The 25309-nt window shown below is 42.6% G+C and overlaps 1 protein-coding gene across 4 annotated transcripts in view; it reads left to right on the top strand.

Annotated features, from left to right (window-relative positions):
- The first annotated feature begins 13121 nt into the window (after positions 1–13121).
- Positions 13122–25309, top strand: part of THSD7A (thrombospondin type 1 domain containing 7A) — a 282061-nt gene continuing 269873 nt past the window's right edge. For all 4 annotated transcript variants that reach the window (XM_035129456.3, XM_088653998.1, XM_060280749.2 and 1 more), the window contains exon 1: positions 13122–13947. The gene's annotated coding sequence lies outside the window, so the exon portion shown is untranslated. The remainder of the gene's footprint in view (positions 13948–25309) is intronic.

A 25309-nucleotide genomic window follows, 5' to 3' on the forward strand; every position in this document is an offset into this window, starting at 1 on the left:
AAATTTCCTCCAATTTCCACTGAAGCTGAACTGGCAGGTTTTCTTCCATCTCGTGCCCTGACTAATGAGTATGGAGAGTAATCATATTCTGGCTTCCTTGGACACATACCGGTAGTATTGCTTGCAAGAATAGGGCTTGGATTTCAGGTGTAGGGATATAATTAATTTCTCCAGTCACTCTTCCACTCCCAGCATGGCTGTTTAATCTCTAACTGCTGATGGATTGCCAGCACCAAAGCCCGGCCTGTGATGGATTCTGGCTGGACAGTCATATGACAGAGCAGCAGATGCATCAGGACAAAGGCAGCCTTGTCGTTATTGCCTGGTTCCTTTTTCAGCACGGACCCTTTTTTTCAACGGCAGTCGCTTTGGTATGTAGCAGTTGGCAGCCTCTTAGATAAATTTGTTTGCTCAACAAATTTGGGAAGGAGTTGCAGAAATAATGAGCGGTAAATGGTATAACAAGCAATTTACCGGAGCAAAATACCGGAGCAAATGCACTCATTCATCTGCGGCATAGTCCTCATTTCCTTGACTGTTGGGCCGGCAGACTTCATGGAACAAACGCCAAGTGTCCAAATCAGATAGGAAGAGGCCGTGATGAAGGCCAAACTGGCAATCTGGTCCTGTCTTTTGAAGGTCAAAGGATGAAGGAAATGGTCAGGAGTCTGAAATAAGGCATCGTGGAACTGGAAGGCAAGGGGATAATTTACAAGGGTGCTGTAGAAAGCTGGGCACTCCTGGGGGTACCCAAATTTTATTATTTTATTCTAGCCATCTAAAATGGGCTGTCAATCTTCAAAGTGCACCAATATAAAGAATCATGCAAAATTCAGCTGGGTGTTTTGCTTCTCTTCCTATGGCTCAAACAGCCACTAGGGGCATATGTAGGCACAGCCTGCCCCCTGGCCCATGGGCGCGGGTGGTGCTGTGGGTTAAGCCACAGAGCCTAGGGCTTGCCGATCAGAAGGTCAGAGGTTCGAATCCCTGTGACAGGTGAGCTCCTGTTGCTCGGTCCCAGCTCCTGCCAACCTAGCGGTTCGAAAGCGTGTCAAAGTGCAAGTAGATAAATAGGTACCGCTCCGGTGGGAAGGTAAACGGCATTTCTGTGCACTGCTCTGGTTCGCCAGAAGCAGCTTAGTCATGCTGGCCACATAACCCGGAAGCTGTACACTGGCTCTCTCGGCCAGTAAAGCGAAATGAGTGCCGCAACCCCAGAGTCGTCCACGACTGGACCTAATGGTCAGGGGTCCCTTTACCTTTATGCCCTTAAATGGGCCAGCTTGAAGGTGTAAATTGATGTGATGATGCCACATCCTAATCTGAATTGTGTTGCATGCATATAAATGGGGGTGAGGATAGTGTGGATTTAAAAGACGGCATGAGAGCACAGGTAACGTGCTGAAACAAACCATGAGTCCAGGTTCAGACAACACAATAAGCTAGACCAGTGTTTCCCAAACTTGGGTCTTCAGCTGTTTTTGGACAACAACTCCCATCATCCATAGCCAGCAGGACCAGTGGTCAGAGATGATGGGAATTGTAGTCCAAAACCAGCTGATGGCTAGCAACTGGTATTCAGAAGCATACAGACCTTGAACTCCAGAGAGGAAATGTAATTTATTAGAGCCTTTTCTTCTTCTCAGGAGAAAGTGGTTTCTGGGAAATCAGTTTTAGCCTTTCTTCAGGATATATATTGCTTTTTTACGTCTACATTAAAGGTGTGTGGTTTGGAAGAGATCTCACTAGTTAAAAGAATTTACCACAACAAATTATGAACTGAATTGAGCACTGCAGCGTTCAGCTGGACAGCAAAGTATAAATTTATAAATGTAAGTCAGCTCTGTTCTGCAGGCATGCTTCGTTTCTCTTTCATTTTTTTTTTTAATAGGACTTTCCTCCCTGCTTGGATTGAAAAATGGTCTCCAGTTCAATAGCTGAGAACAAAGGAGAGTATGCCTGGGATTAACAAGCCATTAAGGCTACAGTTTCTCAGAAGAAACGTTGTGTCATTCTGTTCTGCCTTATTTTTTAAGAAAAATACTGCATTTTCAAAGCTTTGGAGAATTTAGGTTGGTTTCTAACCAACTATTCAGTGCATAGCCTTCCTGAGGTAGTTGGCATTTTTATGTTATTTTTTACATAAAATCATATAAAAAATTTACTAACTATCACCCTAAATAAATAAGAAGCAGCAAGATAAACCCAGGAAACAGCACTCAACTAAAAGTGGGCTGGGGGAAAAAAAGATAATAAACCCGCAGAATCCTATTAAAAGCCCGTCAGTACCAAGCAGGTCTAAGTGGGAATTCCAAAGGTATGAGGCCTCCACTGAAAAGTCCCTAACTGTGATATCCACCAAAATTATATTGGCGGGCCACAGAACAAAGTCTCTGAAGCTGATCTTAAAACTCAGGCAGTTTTGGTCAAGCACACAGAAATATTGCACACAACTCTATTCACTTGTATAATGTGCTAAAACGGTGATGGGGAATCTTTGGTCCTCCAGTTGTTGGATTCCAGCTCCCATCAGCCACAGCCATCGTGGTCAACTGTCAGGGAAGAGGAGAGTTCTAGCCAGGGCCGACACAAAAGACTCTGCTGCCTGAGGTGGAACGAAATGTCACCCCTTTTCCTTTGAAATCAATTGGACTAGCAACTGAATATCACTTCAACCCAGGTGATGTGACAACTTTCTTCAACGCTCCAATTTTTGTGGGCCTCAATTATCCCATAAACTTCCACACAGTTTTGTAACTAATGGGTCTGATTCATCCTATCAATCATCAGTGCCGGATTTACGTATAAGCTATACAAGCTATAGCTTAGGGCCCTACTCTCTTAGGGGCCCCCCCAAAAAATTAAAGGAAAAAAACCCTGGATAATTATTAATTATTATTTCACTATTAATATACTTCTTAATTGTATTTCACTATTAATATACTTCTTAATTGTATTTCAGTTCAACAATCACTTTGATAAAATACATATTTTGTTATGTGCAAATGACTTTAGATACCTATTAGGTCCATAAATTACCATATTCAACACAAAAAACAGTGACAATTTCTTGTTGACAAAGGACAGCTGGACATATAAAGAACACCATTACCTTCAGTAGCTTAGGGCCTCATCACACCTAAATCCAGCCCTGTCAATCATGTTCAGCAAAAGCTATCCCCAAGTTATCTATTTTCCTGAATCACACCTTTCCTTCATTTTCTTTCCTCAGAAGTTGATGCTACAGATCTATGTGCTGGAATTGGGTCTGTAGTGGAGATGAGGTATTTTAAAGAGCCATAGGGCATTTAGGAGGGAGATGATGAACTCCCCCCCTCCCCCCATGCAGACTTTTAATTTTGGTTACCTACATTTTCGTACTTACCTAATGAAGTGCACCTGTCTCCAACATTATTAACTTTCAGGAGGAATTTGAAAACGTGTTTGGTGGCTGAGGAATACCATTCCTTGCAACCCTGAGATCATTGGACGGAAAGTTGTTTTTAACCGTAACTGTTTTTATATGTCTTTAACTGAAATTGTTTTTGGAATGTTTTAGCTGTTTTAAGGGACCCAGGTGGCGCTGTGGGTTAAACCACTGAGCCTAGGGCTTGCTGATCAGAAGGTCGGCGGTTCGAATCTCTGTGACGGGGTGAGCTCCCATTGCTTGGTCCCAGCTCCTGCCAACCTAGCAGTTCAAAAGCATGTCAAAATGCAAGTAGATAAATAGGAACCGCTATAGCGGGAAGGTAAACAGCGTTTCCATGTGCTGCTCTGGTTTGCCAGAAGCGGCTTTGTCATGCTGGCCACATGACCTGGAAGCTATACGCCGGCTCCCTCGGCCAATAATGTGAGATGAGCATGCAACCCCAGAGTCGGTCACGACTGGACCTAATGGTCAGGGGTCCCTTTACTGAAATGATGTTTTCGCTTTTAAATTGCGTATCTGTTGCCACGCTGGGCTCCTTGGGGAGGAGGGCAGAATATAAATTCAACACACAATAGATTAAACAAATAATAATACACTTACGGGCTATATTCCTGCCACAGCACTCAAGGCAGCTCACCATTTTAAACAATGGCTCACAACTTAAGAAGGCATGATACAAAAGGGACATGAAAGAGGAGCAAAATAAGCAAAAATACAGAGACTTGGGGACAGATTTCAGGGGCAGGAAGAGGCACTTGATCTTAACCAGGCTGATGGAACGGGTCTCCTCTCTCACCCTTTTAAGGTGTTATGTCTGCTGGCATTCAAAGAATCCATAGAGTGGATCAGGGCCGCATGAACCACCCTACCCTCAATGTCCCAAGTCCCCACCAGGTCTGCTTCCAACCTTTGTGCATTGGAAGCAAATATCTGATGGGGGATTCAAAGCACATTCAGCTGAGTGGAGGAGGGGAAATAGGAAAGCATGGGCCATCACACAAGAACACCCCCTCCAACATTTCTCTGATGAAAACAGGGATATCCTAAGGAAAAGCTGGACATTCTAAGATCAAATCAGAAACCAGGATGGCTTCTGTAAATCCAGGACTGTTCCTGGAAAATAGGGGCACGGAGGGTCTGCATTAAGTTGAGGCAAATGTGTTTCATGATGTGTGTCACTCATTAAAGGGCCTGGGCTGGCTGAAGTTTCTAGTCAGGTGCGCAGATGTTCACAAACCTAGGTCCTCACCCTCAATTTTAAAAAATGGAATGGCTCTTAGTTGTACAAGGCACCAGTGTTTCTTGGCCTTTGTGCAGGATGCTGATTAGGCAGGGAAGGGTCGTAAATGAAGTTGCTTGTCTTATTGGTAATAGTTTTATAAATAGACTGTGACACAGGACTTCCCACATATAGGCCTCAAGCCCATTGGGTCTGCTGAAAGGGAAGAATGCAGAGAAGAGCTCCGTGCTGTTTTGGGACCAGTTTCATCCACCTGGAGGTTGATGCCACTGAGAGACAGCTGAGGTGGGAAGTGGGTGGGAATGGCACTGGGGTGCACATTTAGAAGTGGGGCACATGTAGAAGAAGTTCAGTGGAGATTTAAGAGGCAGGCTGTGAACATCTAGCGAAATATCTAGGTTATAGGAGTCCATCCAGGCAGGGGCTGACTGCAGAATGTTCAAGAAAGATGCTTTAATCTTTCCAGAAGAGACGGCACGTCCTCTTCAGTTCTGCACAGCACTTTGAAGTTTGCTGCTTACCCACTGGGATGGGATGAGTAACGACACAGAACAGGAGCACACTATGATAGAAAATGTGAATTCGGAACAAAAGAATGATTTAGCAGAACAGTTTTGAGTGAACAAAAAAACCCAAATTATTTGTTTTTAAACAAAGTTATTTTGAAAGAGAAGTTTACATTCACCAAAATAAATAATCTGGAATAGTATTTGAGTCTGAGATGTGCAGTAGCATATCACATTATGAATTTATGTAATATAGCTTTTAAAACAGAAGGTGCTGCCCATTAAAACTTTAACCCATTATTTTTCTCTTGAGGAATAAGTGCAGAGTTTTGAATAGACATTTTGATAAGTTTTTTTATTATGGCAGTGAGTGATAAAATTCAAAAGAAAGTAAATTGCTTGCCAGGAGGAAAGACAAGTGTTGGGAGGGATTATTATTATTATTATTAGGGGCGGCGGGGGGGAGATGTCTAAAGGGGAAGGTCCCAGAATAATAGTTGAAGGTACATCAGACTACTATGGTACATTGCTGAGAACCACATGTGCCCTACTTGGGCTTCCAGGATGGAAGAAAAGCAGGCCATAAAAGAAAATAAATATAATAAAATATGAAGAAAGTGGGTATGGGTTTTTTTCCTTCTTGATAACATTAGAATTTAAGCTGATCCAATTAAACTGATTGGCAGGGGATTCTTCCTCACTCAGTGCAGAAATTATGAAACTGAGATGTGTCGATTGCATAACTTAGATGGCTTTGAAAGGAGATTAGACAAATTAATGGAGGATAACTTTATCAATGGCTATGAGTCACAAGGACTGCATAGGAGAACCCCCATATACAGAATATGTTTGCTTCTGGAATACGAGTTGCTGGGGAGCAACTGTGGGAGAGATCTGTTGTCTTTAAGACCAGGTTGTGGGATTCCCAGAGGTATCCGGTTGACCACTATGAAAAGGAAGGCATACTCTCCAACATTGCTCCAATGAAAATAGGGATGGCCTATTCTATAATAGTAATAGTAATGGTTTTATTATTTATACCACAGCCATTTGACTGGGTCACCACAGCCACTCTGGATGGCTTCCAACATACTGTATATAAAAACATAATAAAACATTAAACATTAGAAAAACCTTCCTTATACAGGGCTGCCTTCAGATGTCTTCTAAAGGTTGTATAGTTACTTACCTCCTTGGCTTGGAGGTTGCATAACTCCATACCCTCAGAACATTTCTCCAATGAAAATAGGGATGTCCTAAGGAAAAATGGGACATTCCAAGATCAGGTCAGAAACTGGAATGGCTTCCGTAAATCCAGGACCGTCCCTGGAAAATAGGGACACTTGGAGGGACTGGGAAGGTGCTGGACCAGATGAAGTTTTCGTCTGACCCAACTGTTCTTCTTTTGCTTGTTTTTATTGGAAGATAGATGGGTGAAATGGTTTGTGGCTTGTAAAAGCTGTGCACCTTTTAGCAAGGCTGGCCTAACTAACTGTTAGAGCCTGAAAAGTCTCTTAAGTAGAGTAATCTTAGCAGTGAAGTCTTTAGTAATAAATCACCAAAGGCCCAGCCTGTCTTTATTCATTTCCCTCTTCATTGTACATCACATTAAATGACAGGAGCTGTGGTGGGAGAGCACATAAAGTATTTCTCACTTGGAATAAATGGTGTTCGATGTAGTGAAGTGGACAGATAAGCAAGGAGTGGAGACCATCTGTTCTAATCTTTACAACTGCTGCACAGTAGTAAATCAATAGGATACGCCCATCAGTAAAAGATGCTATGCATATTGTGGCCTCGTCCAAAGGAGAAAAGAGTATGGGACAAAAGAGAATGGACTTCCCACGTGAAAAGGAAGAGAAAATAAAGCTGCTCTTAGGAGGGGTGAAATTGAGTTGACTTGCCCTGCCTTGTGCTCAAAATTGAGTGGTTTTCCAATGCAGGACAGATGCTGCACAAACTCATCCTTGCCATAAGGAAGTGGTCATGGACCACAACCTGTTCATACACAAATATAAGTTAATTTTAATTTTAAAGGCCCAAAGTACACATATAGTGCAATACTAGCAAACAACATTCATACATGCCTAAGAAACAGTAACACAACTATGCTACTTGTAATTCTAGCTCCTTGTATTAGGAATGTTACATGTGCAAAGAAATGGAGTAAAATCTGTCAAACTTCAAAGTTAAGGATAGCCTTCAAAATATTTAGACGTGGCTGGGTAGAAAGAGAATAAAGTCCTCCTAACAGTTCAAAGCAAAGTTGTAGACTTTTTGCTTTACAAAAAGTGACAAATGGTCAGGCCCAAGATGCCATTTTCAGGTGGTCCCCCAGACAGACCTTCCTCTCTGCTCAGCCTCTAATGGCACCTCATCTCTCACATAGGAGAGGTCAGCGTGCTCTGGAAACAAGAAAGAGTGCCCCTTCTTCACTGCATTGAGGAGACCTGCCCCACTCTTCTGCTGATCATTGGCATGGGTAGGCAGAAGAGGAAGTGGCCTGTATATCTTCCTGTGTGCATTCATGTGTGTGCCTGTGTGTGTGCAAAAAAGGGAGGGAGGGAGAAATTCTGTCTGGCTTGTGTGGGCTGTCTGCGTTATGTATGTCTGGTGAGCAAGTTAAATAAGTTGCCTTCTCCCCTAGCTGCTCAAACTGCAGTTTTTCATTTCTCCCTGCATGCTCTAATCTGGGTATAGAAATGGTATTTTCTATGTTTTGCTAGTATAGCACCCATTTTTGCGCCCCTCACTTCCTTATCATTTGGCGCATTGCAGCGAGAATGAGCTGACCTTCACAAGGGAACTTCAAAGGAACTCGAAGACAGTGGTAAATTAAGAATGGATGGTCACAGCTAGCCGATATGGACAGCAGGCCAAGTTAAAATTGCAACTCTTCCCCCGTTGGAATGGTGTTGTATATGCAGAGAGGAGCACACTTCTGTGACCAATGGAAATGTGCATATGTGCTGATCATGCCTCAGGTAGCTGACGCATATTGGCAACATGTAGTGTTCACATGAAACTTTGTAGATAAAAATGACCTCCATGCCTTTGCATGGTGTGCAGAATCTTGGAGTGTTAACTCTGTGCCCCTTTCTTAAGCTTGAAATAAACCTTTTTCCCCTATCTTTCCTTCCCACCGCCTTTGCCCCTCACTACATGAGCATGTGTGGTACATGTGTGGTCTGTACATGCATGCACACAAGTGAGTGCATGTTCAATTGCCATAACTACTGGCACATGGACCTTGAAGGATGAAATAATGGTTAGCCACTCCGCCCTAGAGGGAAGAGAAATTCTCTGTGCTTTCCCTTGCACGAAAGATTACAGAACGTACAATGACAATTAGTTATCTTACCAGTCTCAGTTTCAAAAAACAACATTCCCTCCTATTCCTGCAAGCAAAGCATTTCATGAGAGGAAAGTGAACAGAGGCATGCTAGCTCATATGCTAGCAAATGTGTGGATTCTTCTAGAAGATTATATGCCTCCATTCATCCTCTAAAAGGAAAGATAGGCCCTGTTTCATTGTTGGGATTGAGAACTATATTCCCCGTTGCAATGCAGATCTAGTAATATGAGAAAGGCACATTCACTAAAGCAGTCTCAGTAGTGCCATAGAAAATAGACTTATTTCGCCATCTGCTTGAGGAAAAACAAGATTAGAATCGATCTAGAATGAGAATGCATGATATTCATAAAGCAAGAAAGCCATAATTATTGCCTGAAGATGTGGGAAACAGTCTTGTCTGTCTCTTACTAATTAACAGAGCATCTGTGTTCTTACCTGTTTCAATGCAATGGTACTCCATACATTTCTGTCTGTAGGTTTGTACACACAAATACACTTACACATCGACAGAGCAGATGTTTCATGCTTATATTTTTAGGTAGAATGTAAATCCATAATAATGAGATAAGGGATCTAGTTACCAAAAAATGTTAATTCAAGTTAATTCAACAACACTGTATTTTGAGAAAGGATAACTGAACAGAGTTTTGATGTTTTGATGCTGCTTTACAGAAAGACTTCCAAGGTATTCAAGTTCTACAGTTACAAAACTGATGCGTATTTGATGAGCAAAATGTATGAAACTGTATTTCTAGTCGTTCTTTATCAGGTATAAAGAAACACTGAAACTTTTTCAAAGACACATGTCCACAATTCTTTATTGTAGGGACAGGGCCCTAATTAGGTCTGTCTCTGGTTCCTAATTTGACCCGCAAGTCCATTTCCGCCAAACTACACCCACCTACCTGCCCTATGCCTGACATTTTGTGTGACATCTGTAAATACATGGTTACAAAAGAAGAATCAGGAGCTTCCCAATTGTTTCTTTGCGAGCAGATAACCAAGTAAACTATGCCTGCAATCAATACAGTCATACCTCAGGATACGTCCGCTTCATGTTGCATCTTTTCAGGTTACGGATGCACCGAACTCGGAAGTCCTGGAATGGGTTACTTCCGGGTTCGGCGCGTCCGTGACCTGCGTGCATGCGCAGAAGTGCTAAATCGCTCTTTGCGCATGCGCAGAAGCACCACATTGCATCACGCACGTGCGCAGATGCGATGCTACATGTTGCGGCCTTTTCATGTTGCGAACAGGCCACCAGAACGGATCCCGTTCGCAACATGAGCTACCACTGTACACCGTTACTAGGAAGTGTGCCACAGCTGGAACACTGAGTAAACATGCACAAAATTGATCTGTTAGTATACCCTAATTCTACTAAACATGGCTCTTACCTCTTTATCAGGGAGGTCCAAGATCTTTAGCATTTCACCAAATTACAATTTTCAGAATTCTTTGGCAGAAACAGTGACTGTAAAAGTGATATAGCATCAACAGATGAACTCTTAGGGTGGACTAAGTTTTAGGTAGTTTTTGTTGGGGTTGTTGATGAGATTAATATTTTTGTATTTTTATTTTAGATCTTATTATGATTTCCATGGAAATTGTTTAATTTGGTTGTGTACTTTTTGACACAAGGGATGCAGGTGGCGCTGTGGTCTAAACCACTGAGCCTAGGGCTTGCCGATCAGAAGGTTGGCGGTTCAAATCCCCGCGAGGGGGTGAGCTCCTGTTGCTCGGTCCCAGCTCCTGCCCACCTAGTAGTTTGAAAGCACATCAAAGTGCAAGCAGATAAACAGGTAGATAAACAGCGGGAAGGTAAACTGTGTTTCTGTGCACTGCTCTGGCTTCACCAGAAGCGGCTTAGTCATGCTGGCCACATGACCCGGAAGCTGTCTGTGGACAAATGCCGGCTCCCTCAGCCTATAGAGCGAGATGAGCGCCACAACTCCAGAGTTGTCCATGACTGGACCTAATGGTCAGGGGGACCTTTACCTTTTACTTTTTGACAACCCATACAGTGGACTTGATAATCAACAGCATCACGGTCTTACATAGATGGACCTCCAGTTTGTGAACCTTCTTCCAATTTGTAGTGTAAACAAGGCCTCAAATGAGATTTGATCTAAAATTAAAATTCTGCCATCAGAAAATTCTAGTAAAAAAAAGGCTTTATTAAAAGACATTTGGGTGTCTTAAGCCTGCTGAATTGAAATAGGTTATGCTATCTTCTTTGAAAAGAAAATTATCGATGGAGTTATTATCTGTAATTAAGAAATGGGAGCTTATTATAAATGTATGGGAGTAAAGTATTCCATTTTACTGAGCCATGCCTGTGACAATTTCTAAGTGGTAGCTTTTTAAAGCCTACAATTGTATATCCTATGCATTGTTCTGGGAAATGGGAATTGTGATGTATTTGTGTTCTTTGTTTGATTTTAAATGAGGCAGACTCTTTATAGAGAACAAAGTTTCAAGGTGAAAAGGTTTTTAAAAACTTTTTAAGACCATGGGTGGTACTCAATGAAATCTTACTCAGAGTAGACCCATGGACAAGTTAGGTCTATTAATTTCAGCTAATCTACTCTTGAGTAAATTTAGTTGAATATCACCCGATATATTTAAGATTGTGACTAAGGACTTCCAAGTGACCTTCTTCCTCAGCCATCCTACTACTGCTGTGGTTTCTCAAGGTTTATATAACTGCAATGCCCTCTTCACCTTCAAGGATGTCAGTTACCAGAATACTGTATCTAGTTCCACTAAGCTTATTGCTCCTGTTGAAATTTGGTAAATATAATGACAGCAGGGTTCAGAAATAGTCTGCTAGAACTTCTGGTTGTATTTTTTTGTTCGTTGCTCTTCTGGTTCAAAGCAAATTAAATAAAAAGAAGCTACAAAAAGTTCCCCACTATGGATCTAGGGTCTAGAGGAAGCCCCACTAGAGTTCAATTTGTGCATAGCACAAGCATAACCATGTCTACTCAGAAGTAAGTTGCATTAAGTTCAACAGGGCCTACTCCCAGGTAACTGCAGTTAGAATCACCCAGACTTCCATTTGTACTGTGATTTGTAGGCATAGATCCAAGCAGGGATTGTTGTCTTGCCACTTTCCGTTGGAAAACCTGCTGTTTACTGCTGAACCGGGGCAAACATCAATCTGAGGAAAACTCAATTGATGTTTGTTACGAACAAAAAACAACAAAAAACCCTTGCTAATGTTGGTAGCCCTCCCAGCAACCCACTGTTGTATCTTTTCTACTTCAATAAAACAAAATGTGTGTCAATGGCATAGTCTAAATTACTCTGATACATTTAATAAAAACAAACTTCTTTACATTAACTTTGTCCTCCTATTTATAAGGCTTTTTGTAAACAACCAACCTAATTTCTTTTTTTAAGGATAATCAAACTTTCAATAAACAAACCAGCTCATACCTTGTGCTGACTTACATATAAAGAAACACGAATGTACGGTGATGATTTATTTATACTGTGTTCTTCTACCCATGGGGTACTCAGAGCAGCTTCGCAATGCAAGAAAGGTATAAACAGAAACGCACATCTAAAAATCACTACCATAAACAAATGGGAAGGAAAGCAGCAATTTGAAACATAGTGCAAAAATTGGCAGCAGTGAAACGTTAAATATTTAAAAGGCTTCTGGAAAGCCTTGGGTTACAAAACTGGTGAACAAAGCAGGATTAGGCATCAGGATGATGGCATTTACATATACAGAAATGGGAACTGGAACAAATTCTTGCAGTGTGGAGTGCCCATGCCCTATTTCAGGATACTGTTTTGTCTCCCAATAGACTTTCGGCATTCTGTGGTCATTGAGCAGGCTCAGTCCTTGTTAGGCTGTTTTGGTTGGGTTCACCCCACCATTATCCCCTATTTTTCTATAGCAAATCTTGGGCTTCCTCTGAGAATGCTCCCACTTCCCTCTTATTTCTCAGTAACCCAAGTCAACCTGTTTTCTAGGAAAGCTGAACAGTGAGATATATTACCTGTAATTCCTTACAAATGGGAGGGGGGACGACAAATGCTGAGTTTTCAGCTCTACCCAAGGAGAGAAGACTTTAGGGGCCAAAGTGTAATTTTAATAGCTTTGGCGGGGAGGGGGGGGGATTCTATCAGCAAGGGTTCCTGGGACAATATGGATGTGGGGAGGCCCAGACAATCGGCTTAGCAGGAGAGAACTTGGTACTGTATTTCATTTATTGGCATCAGTGAGGGCGAAAGAGGGCACTGTCAGTTCTCTCTGGCTTGAGAAGACTACATCGTTGGGTGGGATGGCTGAGGAAGTTTCACTGACAAAGCGTTTGAAGACAGACCTTTTGCCTGTGCTCTGAACCTGGCTTTAATGACAATGCCTTTGAGCTTCTGAAGAATCATCAAATTGGAATGGGCCATGAGGGGCATCTAGTCTGACCCCCTGCGAGGCAGAAATCTGGAGCTCAAACCAGCAACCCTGAGTTTAAGAGCCTCACACTCTCCTGACTAAGACGTCCAGAGCTCACTTAACATGTGCATAACAGTCTCATGCTTAAAAACTGCATCAAACACCCCAATGCCATCACATATAGGATTAGGGGCTGTGGGTGGTTTGTAGCACCACCAGAAAGCTTGCCTATCCCAAGGCCAAGCAACCTTTGCTGTTGCTGAGAAATTAAGCCCTGCGAAGCGACCAGATGAGTTCCTGACGGGAAGTGGAGCCTCACTTCCTGGAATTCAGGCTTGCCCTGGCGTCCCCCCAAATCCACTTCGGTTCCTAGCCTGGGGATTCCAGCCATTCCTACGCAACGCAGCGCGCTCATTCCTGGTCCTGAGGTCGTTTGCGCAGGCGCCCGGCGCCCGGGAAGCGCCCCGAGAAACTACCCCCGGAGCCGAGAATGTTCTGCCGTCAGGGGGCGCTATGCTACGCGCCCACCTGCAGCTCCTCAGAGGCATTTAAGCCCCCAGCCCCAGCCCCGCTCTCGCGAGGCGCATAAAAGGAAAGCGGTGTTTCTCCTTCTCCAGCGCCTTCAACGGCGCCCACGTCGGTCAAGGGCGCGGCTGTGCCCACCCTCGACGGTGCCCACCTGCGCTAGCTGTCGGCGGAGGCGCCGGGGAAGGCGGGCTGCCAGGCAGGCAGGCAGGCAGGCAGCGTCGCCCCGCGAGCCGCCCGGTGTCCAGGACCTGGCGGGGAATGGACGGAGGGAGCTGCTGCATTGCGGCTGCTGCGAAAGAAGGCGAGAGCAGCGCGCGGCTCCGGAGCGGAGGAAGGCGGCCGAGCGGGAGCTGCGGGCGAAGCGGAGTCAGGCTGGCGGCTGAGGGGGCCGGAGGGCGAGGGCCGAGGGAGCCACGAGCCCCCGCAGCTGAGGAGGTGGCGGCGACAGCGGCGAAGCGCCAGGCAGGCGGCAGAAAGGCGGTGAGTGGTAGCTCTGCGCGGCCGCGAGGCGACCTTGATTGCAGCTGCTCGCCAGGGCGGCACGAGAGAGGAGGGGGCGGGGCTTGCCTTGCGTCCCTGGGCCGGCCCCATATGTATATAATTCTCATTAGCTTGTCTGTTTCACAATTTAAAATACTCATTTTACAGCCTTAAGATACCAATGACTTCCCTTCTTCTCTTTCCATGGTTCATTTTACAAAATCCTGCATATTTTACAAAAACTGTACCATTCAGTACAGTATTCCATTATTGCGTCTATCAAAACTTGTTTACACTGCCAGATGCTGCCAGAGTTTTCAGCTGTGTACAATTATTTCCCATATATTCAATATTGACCATGAACCATCATGGGAGAGTAGAGTTGGCATTTTGACCAATGCAGGAATCTTCATAGTGGGGCTCGAACCCACCACCTTGAAATTTAAGGGTCTCATGCTCTACCCACCGAGCTAGAGTCCTTTTGCATGTGTGTGATTTGTCACACACACACGTGGGCACAAACATACACATGAATTTGTAGATGTGCCTCTGCATGGCTACCCACATGACCTTTTGCACACGCTTTCAAACACATTCCTTTGGAGAGGATCCATATAACCTTTGTGGACAAATAATAATACAATGCAATAATATAATAGTAATATAAACCGGTGACAGCTGTTTTGGGATTTGAATGATGTGAGCTTTTCCTTCTTAGTTATGATCCAAATGAGAGACCCAGGTAAAACCTGGGAGGAAAGGCAGCTTTTTTTGATCAAGGTGCTCTTGCTTTCTCCTCTCCTTGCAGTCCACACTATTTAGCAGCCAGTAACTCTTCCTTTCCACACCACTAATCTACACCTCTTAAGACAGTGGCTTCTGTCCCCTCCCTGCTTCATGTTCCTTCAGCAGCTCTTTCCCTCTTCTCTCTCCTACATGATGTGCCCTTGGCGTTATATAAGCTATACCTTTAAAGCACATTCCCTCAGAGAATTCTGGGCACTGTAGTTCATTAAAGGATTGCTGGGAGCTGAAGCTCTGAGGAGTAAACTACAGTACCCAGAATTCTTTGAGGGGAAAAAAATGTAATTTGAATGTGCTTTAAAGCTATAGTATGTGCACAGCCTTTGTCTCTTCAGTTACTTGTGCTTTCCTGCATACCAGATGCTTCCCTTTGCCTGAGGCAGTGCCTGCAGCTGGAGTGAACACCTTCATTGGCTCAGGAGCCAGACTTGAACACATGTGGCTCTTGAGACACAATTTGACCAATCCTGGAATAGGTCCTAAATAAATTTTAGAGGAAGGCAGATATGCTGCGGATCTTGCTTTGAGATGGGATTTCCACTACTGTTAATTCCACTTGTAAAAGTTCTTCTTTTGATATTTTTTAAAGCTTATGTCTTTGGTGTATACTTGGCGTATCCTTTTCATTCACAATTGTATTCTACTTTCTAGCCTTTTTGTTTGAAGCTTAATGATAGGTGCTAATGATAAACTGTAGCACAGAAGCTAAAATGTAGCGGTTAAGGACAAAAAAAATAGTCCCCTTTTCCTGGCAGTTGCCTCGTAACTTGGATTGTTGCTTGGCAGACAGATACATGCTAGGTGCAAACTTTTTTTCATAGATGCAGTGATGAGGAACCATTGTCTGTTGAACTTCTGCCTTCGGGATCTGTGAGGAAGAATAAATATGACAGCTCTGTTGAAGTGCTGGAATGTGCATTACCATCACCATGAATGCTTTTTAGTGTCCTCATAATTGTCAACTTAAAAATATTAGTTGACGTATGGTGGCCTTTCCAAAATATAGATGGGCAGGTTTGCATGTGTCAAAACAAAACAAAACAGAAGTATGTCATAAGAGATTCTAAACCTCATTTAAAACTTTTTCAAATGCTTCTTCTTATTCTCTCTGAGAATGTCTGTCAGCCTGAAATTAATGCTTGATTTGCTTGCATGAGTCATCTTGCAGCGAATGCTGTATGTATAAGCATCTCTTTTCAGTCCACCTGCTCTCTGCTTATGGTTCATTTGTCAGCAGAAGACAAGTAGGGTCCTGAAAATCTGTGCTTAGTCATACAAGGTGTTACATTACTTCTGCTGTCAGTAGCATTTAATGCAATTGACCATAAGCTGTTTTTTGTTTTTCTTTAATGTCGTCATGAGTTCTTACCTTACTAAGTTGCCCAGGACAAATCTTAAAGGTTAGCGATACAATGTCTTAGCAACCATGTTTAATCTTTTAGACTCACTGTCTTGAAAAGAGGTTTTGTTCCCTCCTTGGTTCCTTTATTTGCTCTATTGAATAATAGGTTTCTGAGCGTCTCCTAATCAAATGTATTCCTCCACATAACTGGAATGGTTGTGTAATGCACTTAGCTTTTGGTGGATATTGTTTGCTTATATGTTTGGATGACTGAATGAGTTTTATTGGTGTCTAATTCAGAGGAGCATAATTGCCATGAAAGAAATAATTGGTTCTTATGGATTATGCTGCAGGTGATAATTTAATAGAGGCCATAATCACATTTTTTTCCTGCCTCTCTACCGCTTCGAAATATACGGAATGAGATTTCATCACTTCAAGAAGATGTGATAGTTTCTCTTTCTTCTTTTATTCAATAAAGCATTCATCTCTTAATGATGTTCAGATTATTTTTCACAATTGGTTGTAATTGCTTTATGAAAGTAGGCATTGGTGTGATAATATTCAAGCCTGGAAACAGTAGTAAATTCGAGTCTTCTAAGAAAACAAGGGATTCTCTTGAGCTCCTGGAGGTGAAAAAAGGTCTCTGGCAACCTGATTTCTAGCATAAATCACAGGTAAAAGATAAACAGTGGAACCTCAAGTTGCAGACGTAATCCACCCTGGGGGCATGTCCGCAACTTGAAGCGTTCACATTCAGAAGACTGTGTCTGCGCATACGCGGGATGCTTCTGCGCATGCGCAAACAGCGAACCCAGAAGTAACCTGTTCCTGTACTTCCGGGTTGCCGTGGGACGCAACTTGAAAAGACGTAACCTGAAGTGGACGCAACATGAGGTATGACTGTATAGGACTCCAACTGTTTTGCCCAGTCTATGCATGCTTACTTCAAACAAAGTCCCCCACTGTGAGGGGGGGGGGAGAAGAAGGAGGTGGAGGAGGCGGTGGCTATTGACTGAAGATACAGAATCAGGTCCTTGGATGTTGGCAGGTGATTCTCCCTATATCAGGCTGGAAATGATTTGACCCTGGCTCATAATTACCCATAGTAATGCAACACTCAATAGAAAAAAATAACAAGAGAGAGTCATGGGTTCACCTTAGTCCCAGAAATGCTCCTCTCATGATCTTACTTGCAGCCTCTCTCCTGCAGCAGCTCCTTTTCATATCCCCACCCCACCCCGATGTTTGCTAGCTGAAGCAGAAATCCAAGATATTGTCTTCACTGTTTTCCCCACCTGGCTCCAGAATTTCAATGCAGCCTAGTTCCACTACGTCTGTTTATCAACTTATTCCATCAGTTTCAGTTACAATAAAAACCATAGTGCATTTCTGTCCATCGTGCAAATGCTGGGTTTGGGCACGATGGTTTCTCTGCACTTTCTGTTATCACCACCTGGTGGAGTGTATTCTTTTCTCTGCATCTTAACACCTGTGTGAGTGTACGTTAACTGGGTAAATCTGCCAAGAGCCACTGCTGCCTAAGTCTGAAGATGAAACCTCTAGAACATGTGTTGTGTAACACATTATCAACTGAGGAGGCTCGCTGATGGAATTCTGTTCAATCCGTGTGAAGATGGCAGAGAGATCAAGGGGTCATAGATGGAGAATGTTCTAGGAGCACACCTACACTGGGAAGAAAAACAGCATGGTTGGGTGTTGGATTTTTTTGATGCCTGAGTACACATGTACAGTTTGTGTAGTGGCTGAAACAGATAAACAACCCTATTCCAGTAGCCATTTTGAAAGCTGAGCACACGTTCTTGATATCTATTCTCAGGGGCCTGGGCAGGATGCAGATGGCATTTTCAGTAAAAATAGCTGATGGAAAACAGCAGAAAGCAGAGGACAATGGCACCTTCAAACATATTTTGCAATAGTTTCAAGACCTAAAGTGACTTTCAGGCTTCTGTACTTGATGTCATGTGTGCATCCTTAAAACGGATACTGTATGGCAGGCATGTCCATGAGATAGCTCCTTTAGGAAATATATTGGCATTTGCAGATTAGAATCATCCCGATTTCTAATCTTTAAATTGTTCCTCTGCTAAGAAAAATGACATTTTTTAAATAAAAAAATTACCTCAAGGGGGACAATTTTGGACCTTAATAGCGTGATAGAAATATGATGTGCTATTTCTCCAACCAACTAGATATGTGGCAGAAAACATATATTTCTTTAAAAAATAGAGATGCGGGTCATATTAATGGTTGTGTGTGTGTGTGTGTGTGTGTGTGTGTGTCATTATAGAGATTGTGCTATTATTGAGATTAGATTTACGTGTTAGCTTTAGTGATAATGAATGGCCATTTTACATGTAATTGTTGGGAGGAAAACCCCAAACATTTAGTTGACTCTAATTAAATATACTTTTGTGGTGTTTTACTCATATGTATGCAGTGACTTTTGCTGAGGTCAATGTAAAGACTAATTTATCACACAGATTAGTATTGATCAAAGTAAACCTAAGATCAATACTGGATTTTGAGGGTCAGTAAATTTGTAAATGGGATGAAATATGGAGCACAATGTATCCATCCGGTCTAGTTCTTAAAACACGGAGAGTGGGGGGGGGGGAGGTTTAAATATGTGTTAGTGATGCTATTAATTAAAGCGTAATTAAGTAAATAGCTGAACATTTAAATAGCCCAGTGAAGCTAGACACAACTGCTATACTGCTTTGTCAGAATTAATGGGTGAAAAAGTCTCCCACACATTCCCAGTTGGGCTGTGTGAGAGATTTTCTCCTGGGTGACTTCACAAACTTCTTCTTGCATCCAATTTTGCTGGTTGCTGGCAGTGAAATATTTTTCCACTAAGCCCCTGAGCTAGCTTAGCAAAGAAGATGCAATGGAAGAGAGTGGCAATGTGACCTGCAAACACTAGGCCTTCATCTTCTGCTTTACAGCCATGTGATTAAAGAGAACTTGGACCAAGCAGTGACATGAAAAGCTTATTGTATAGTTCCTTCTTGTTTGGCTTCAACTGCAAATTAGAACACTTTCCTTTTTTTTAGATAAGACCTGATTTCTTTTGAAATAGGTCAGTTTTTTCTTTGTCAGGAGCTTTTTGTGAGAACAAAGGAACCGAAATGGATCTGAGTTGGTGGTTGTCCTACAGTGACCTTCAATTGGAAATAAGAAACTAAGATTGGAATCCTGTACATGCTTACCTAAAATTAAGCCCTATTAAACTTAGTGGGACAAACCTTTGAAACTACAACAATATTATTTGGCTGCATAACTCCAGCTTGTTTGCAAAACAACGCCTGTTTTGTCAGGCTTACTGCTTAAGGCTGCCACCATTTCCTTCGGGGAGAGAAAGAGTCACATCACATTTGCATTTAAATTAAGCACATGCATACAAATGAAACTTTGCCCATGGGCCGTTGATATTGAGGGGTGCCCTAGAAAATATCCCAGCCAGACTGTAGAGCAGGGGTTCCCAACAAAATTTTCTCGAGGACCCCTCATCGAGCCGCTATTGTGACAAGGACCCCCATTAATTCCTAATCCTAAAATTAAAAAGTGAGAGCCAAATTAAGAGTCTTTTTATATTTTATATTTATACGTTTTTTACAGTTGTTTGAACATCAAATGCATTATCTTCCTCTTCATCTGTAGGCCTTTGTCGTTTTAACGAACCACTTTTTAACCAACGGTCCATTTTTAACTACGCGAACTGTAGCTTCCGCGAAAAACAACGCTTTGTTTACAAACACTACTGTTTTGCAAAGAGGCAGCGTGCGCCAGGGAGGAGGGAGGGGAATGGAGAAGATAGGGTACCTGCGCAGTAGCGCACAAATGAAGCCGACGCGCGCAAAGCATCTTGGGGAGGTGAGCATTAGTAGAAGGCGCGCACTGCCTCTTTGCAAAACAGTAGTGTTTGTAAAGCGCCACCTAACGGCATACAGCAGAACTACTGCCTCTGTCTAATTCTAGTTTTGCGCTAGACTCTGCAGCCAAAACAAAAAATCTGTTATCATACAAAATATATTTAATATATTTTTTATTCTAATAGCATCTTGCAGACCCCTCTGGCATAGCTCGCGGACCCTTGGGGGTCCCCGGACCACCTGTTGGGAACCACTGCTGTAGAGAAGCCAAATCAAGACTATTTTAAATCAGCCTTGTAGCAACCCTACTATCTGCCACCGCATAAAAGGTAAAGGTAAAGGAACCCCTGACCATTAGGTCCAGTCGTGACCGACTCTGGGGTTGCGCGCTCATCTCACATTATTGGCCGAGGGAGCCGGCGTATAGCTTCCAGGTCATGTGGCCAGCATGACAAAGCCGCTTCTGGCAAACCAGAGCAGCACATGGAAACGCCGTTTACCTTCCCGCTGTAGCGGTTCCTATTTATCTACTTGCATTTTGACGTGCTTTCGAACTGCTAGGTTGGCAGGAGCTGGGACCAAGCAACGGGAGCTCACCCCGTCACAGGGATTCGAACCGCCGACCTTCTGATCAGCAAGCCCTAGGCTCAGTGGTTTAACCACAGTGCCACCTGGGTCCCAATATACGTTGTTATTATACAACTCTTGCAGCACCTTTCTGTTCTTTAATTCATTTTATGAACAAAGCAGAAGATCACAGTCAGACTTGATAAGCCATGGGCTAAGATGAATTGAGGAGGAATCATGGAGCCTGCTGGAGTGAATGGAAAGGATTTATTAAGGGCCAAGCATCTTGTTTATTATATGAATCATTTATAGAAGGCTGGGCCATGTGCTGACCCTTTGGAATTTGTGGCTTTTCCCTTGAACAGCTCACTCAACACCATTAGCACAAAGTACTTTTGAAACTCCTCTCTGCTTTGTTTCTAAAGCAGTTTGCAATGTGGTATGCTGCTGTTTGTGGAAAAACAGAGCTTGCAGAACTAGGGTTGAATTAAGTGAATACTGTACAGTAAATGCGCTTTTTATTGTTGCTTCTGCTGGTGTATAAATGGCAGCTCCAGGGGTGCCTGTGGAGTGGTGGTGAGGGGATATGTAGCTTTTTCTCACACTGCCTTCATCTTGACAAAAACTGTGTCTTGGAAGATGCAGTTTCACTTAAGTGGGAATATTGATGGCAAGGGAGCTTCCTTTAAAATGCAAATAGCAAATTCCAAAGCCATGGCAGGAAGAGAGTTAAATTTCCACCCTCCCACCACTATCCCAAAGCTGCACATACACCCCCCCCATGGCTGCCAGTAAAAGAACAAACATATACAGATCAGTTGTATTCACATAGTTCACATTTAGTCTGTCCTCTAGTTTCACAGTCCTTTGGATCCTGGCTATGGTTTCTAAATCCACTTATTAGTATTATTTTTAAATGGTTTTCCATATATGACTTGGATAATTGCAGAATATGAAAATGACATAATATTTGTATCATAATGCACTAATTTATGGCTTTTCAATGTCCATATTCATGCAAACTTTATTCAAATTGACAATTCAACAAGCAAATCAAACTTAGTCCTCCAGCATAAGTTTCCAGGGTTGCCCTCAAAGCTGGACAATCTGCACATCTTTGGTACACCTGCATCAGCGTAATCGGATGCCTTCATTTGCCCCAGCTGCAACAAAACATGTCTCTCCCGTATCTGTCTCTACAGCCACAGCAGGGGCTGCAACACCCCAGCAGGTTTGACTTCACTCCTGAAGACACACTCTTCCATTGTCTCCCGAGACAGACAGATGCCAACTGTTATTTTGACAAATTTAACTGTTGTGATGTTAGATTGTTTCCTAATGTCTGCCATAAAAAATGCTCCTGTATTTTTGTGTTGCGAATGCTTTTGATTTTTGGAATGTTTTTTTTTAATAGAAAGCCCCACATCTTAAATAATCCTTTAAAATAACGTTAAGTGTTATATCTGACTAAGTAGGTAGCAAATTCTGTACATTTTAGCCTTGCCTCTAACAGATTTTTGTATCGTGAACAGATCTATAATTTAATTTTCATTTATACAGGAAGGCGTTCCTGCTGGTAAATTATGTTTGGAATAGAAGTGGGAGTCTGAGACATCATTGTACATTCTGAATTGATATAGAAAGAGCTCTGAGAACTCACTTTAAGTTGATGGATGAAGCAGGCATGAACATTATTCCAAGGATGCGTTGCCAAGGAACATCACTACAATGCAAATGTTCCCTTTAGGAAAGGGATTAGCACCCCTTTAAGGTTACCACTGGCAATTAGAAGAGGAGAACACAAAAACTATGAAAATTTTAAATCAGTCTTGTGTTCCTTGGTTTCAGAAGTGATACCGAAACATACTCAAATCTATTTTCATAAGAAAGGAGAGGTCTGTGGAAATTAAAATTAGAATATTGTTCTGTTTTTATGTGCACATTCAAACAGAGCATGCAAAAATACAAGAAGTACAATTTATTGGATAATTACGTTCCTTTGCTGTGCAACATGCTATCTTCAGTTCTGCTCTTTTATGGCTGTTCCCATTATCTGGACTAGTAAGTTATATATACTATAAATTATTAAAATGTGAATGTTGTTCTGCTGGAACATATTATATATGCTTCGGTACTCAATCAATTCTTGCAATAAGTCTTCCTTTTATTGCTATCTCTGTTATAAGTCTATTAGATTCTGCCCTTAGGCTTAAATCCTGCTTACTTTCCTTTCACAAATATTCCACTGAAATATTACATCATTAGTTAAGTAATTAACAAGATACCATCAGATTTTTTTATGATGGAAAGACCCATACTTGAGCTGTGATAATTCATCTTTTTAAAAACACTAACTCCTTCCTTCCCCTTCAGTAGGTGATAAATTATTCTGTTAGCTTTTTCTAAAAAAAGTTCTCTGCATGGTAATTCATCTTTTAAAATCCCCCTAGGAATTAAAGACTCTGGTCCTATGCACCCTTACAGTGTAACTGTTTTCTGTGGACCTACTTCTGAGTAGACATGTGCAGGATTCTGCTGTAATTCCTTTTGAGTTCAGTTGGAGATGCTTCTAATTAGACATGTATGAGAGTGAGATGGAAGTGGTTGAACTGTCTTTGCATTTAAATGCCAGTTTGTAAAATTTGTTGCATAAACAAATAAGTGGTTATGGTGCTGTATAAGAAAATGTGCCAGGACAGCAGCATCACAGCTGTGCAAAGCATGAATTGCAGGAATATAACACATTCTCATCATATTTAAAATGGTAAGAAAGACTCTCCTGTTCTTTTATTTAGAAACCAGATATAGATACATTTAACACCCAACTCCGACTTGATCAAGTTCTCATACTAGCCAGTCCCACTGACTGGTAAAAATATATATAAATAGTTTCTTCAGAATGGAGTTGCTTAGATTAGCAGAGCAATCCTGGGCATGTTTACTTTGAAGTAAATCCCAGTGTGTTCAGTGAGGTTTACTTGCTAGAAAGTGTGATGGGGATTACAATCTAAAACAGTTACTCTTAAAGTAGAAGTTTCATTCTGAGATCTTGGTTCTAAATATACAATAATGTTAAGCGTGAAAAGGGTATTTTGTGCATGCCCATATTTGACCTTCAAACATTTTGAATTGTTTCTTGTTTTCAACAGTGGTTTGCTGTGCAGGTTGGTTGAGCTGTTCCATATGAGACATGCAGAGTTACCAGTAGTTGTGTGAATTCAAGACATTAAAGCCAGTGGCCTGGTTCACACACAACACAAAACTAAACCAAACCATGGCTTAGTGTGAGTAAGCAAAGATGCTTCTGGAGAAGAGACTGTGGCTGCTTTGTTTCCCCTCGTATTGTTCTGCAACGACATTGAGCTAAAGCTAAGCCATGGTTTGGTTTCTTGCATAATCTGAACATAGGTTTGTAGTTTACCTCTCTCCAGACAAATTGTGAGCTGTAATCAAAAGTTGGTTACAGCTTCTTCACTTTCTGAATTGGAGTCCAAATTGGACAAGTCTTCTGTTGCCCAAGGAGTGGCAAAGGCAGGATTCCCATGGAACAAATAACTGAACAAAAATCTGCATGCAGAAAGGAACTCAAAAACCGTCAACAGTCCTTAAAATGCTGCAGAATTGAGGCTTGCCCAAGAGTGTTTCTGTTGACGTTCACTTAATTAAAGGCCAGTTTATGGCACCAACCATTGTAGAATGATTCTATATACGGAAGCTTTTAAAAGGGAAGTGTTTAGTCAGCATTGTAAGTGGAGGGGTGTGTGGCAGGGGAGGCGGAATGGATGGTCCTGAAATGTTTTGGCATAAAATAGTGTTTCCAACATGGCATCACCAGCATGGAGATTTATCAAATCTTTTCATTCCCCTCTCCAAGGAGAACTTAAACATGCCAACTTTACTTTTTTCCCATTAAGAAAATAGACCAACATAATTTATTATCATTATAGTACAGAGTAAGTATAGTTTAGAAAAGGAAGATAATGCAAATGTGTGATTCTTTTTTTTTTCTTGATTAGAAAGCTTTTGAAATATAACTAGGTCTAAAATTTACACTTGTGCTTGGCTCACTTCACTCTTGGATAAGGAAGGATTTTTGATTGGGAAGACACATAATGCACTTAAAATATGGCTGGACACCAAGAGGAAAATATTGTGTTTATTAGGGGCTGCCATCCATGGGCATAGCCAGGATTTATGTTCGCGTGTGTGTCAGGAGTCAGCTTCACCTGCTGAATAGCAGCCTGAAAGGGGAGAAGGGGGCGTGACTCAGGGGCATACCCAGGATAAAAATTAGGGGGGGGGCAAGGGGCGGGGGCAAGGGGCGGGAGGGGAGGGGGCACAGTGGGAATGTGGGAGGGGTACGTTGCCTGCGCCGCCCAGCACTTCCGAGGAGGCGGCCCCAGGCTCCCGTTCCTGGCGCGAAGCTCCAGAGGCGCGCGGGGAACGCGAGCCTTTGGCTGCCACCTCCGCTTATGCTCCCCACTCCTGCTTATGCTCCCCACTCCTGCTTAGCGCTCCTCCACTTACGCTCCCCGCGCACCTCTGGAGCTTCGCGCCGGGAACGGGAGCCTGGGGCTGCCGGGCCTGCGCCCCTCAGCCTTTTGCTTCTAGGGGGAGGGGAATTGCCCCTCCTGACCCCCCTGCCTACGCCCATGGCGTGACTCCACCTGCAGCTGATTATATGCTCATTACTCTTTGAACACATTGGTGTTTGGCACAAAACTCTTCTTTTCTGTATTTCATTTCCCCAGTG

The sequence above is a fragment of the Zootoca vivipara genome, chromosome 11 (assembly GCF_965207765.1).
Source record: "Zootoca vivipara chromosome 11, rZooViv2.hap1.1, whole genome shotgun sequence".
NCBI lineage: Eukaryota > Metazoa > Chordata > Lepidosauria > Squamata > Lacertidae > Zootoca > Zootoca vivipara.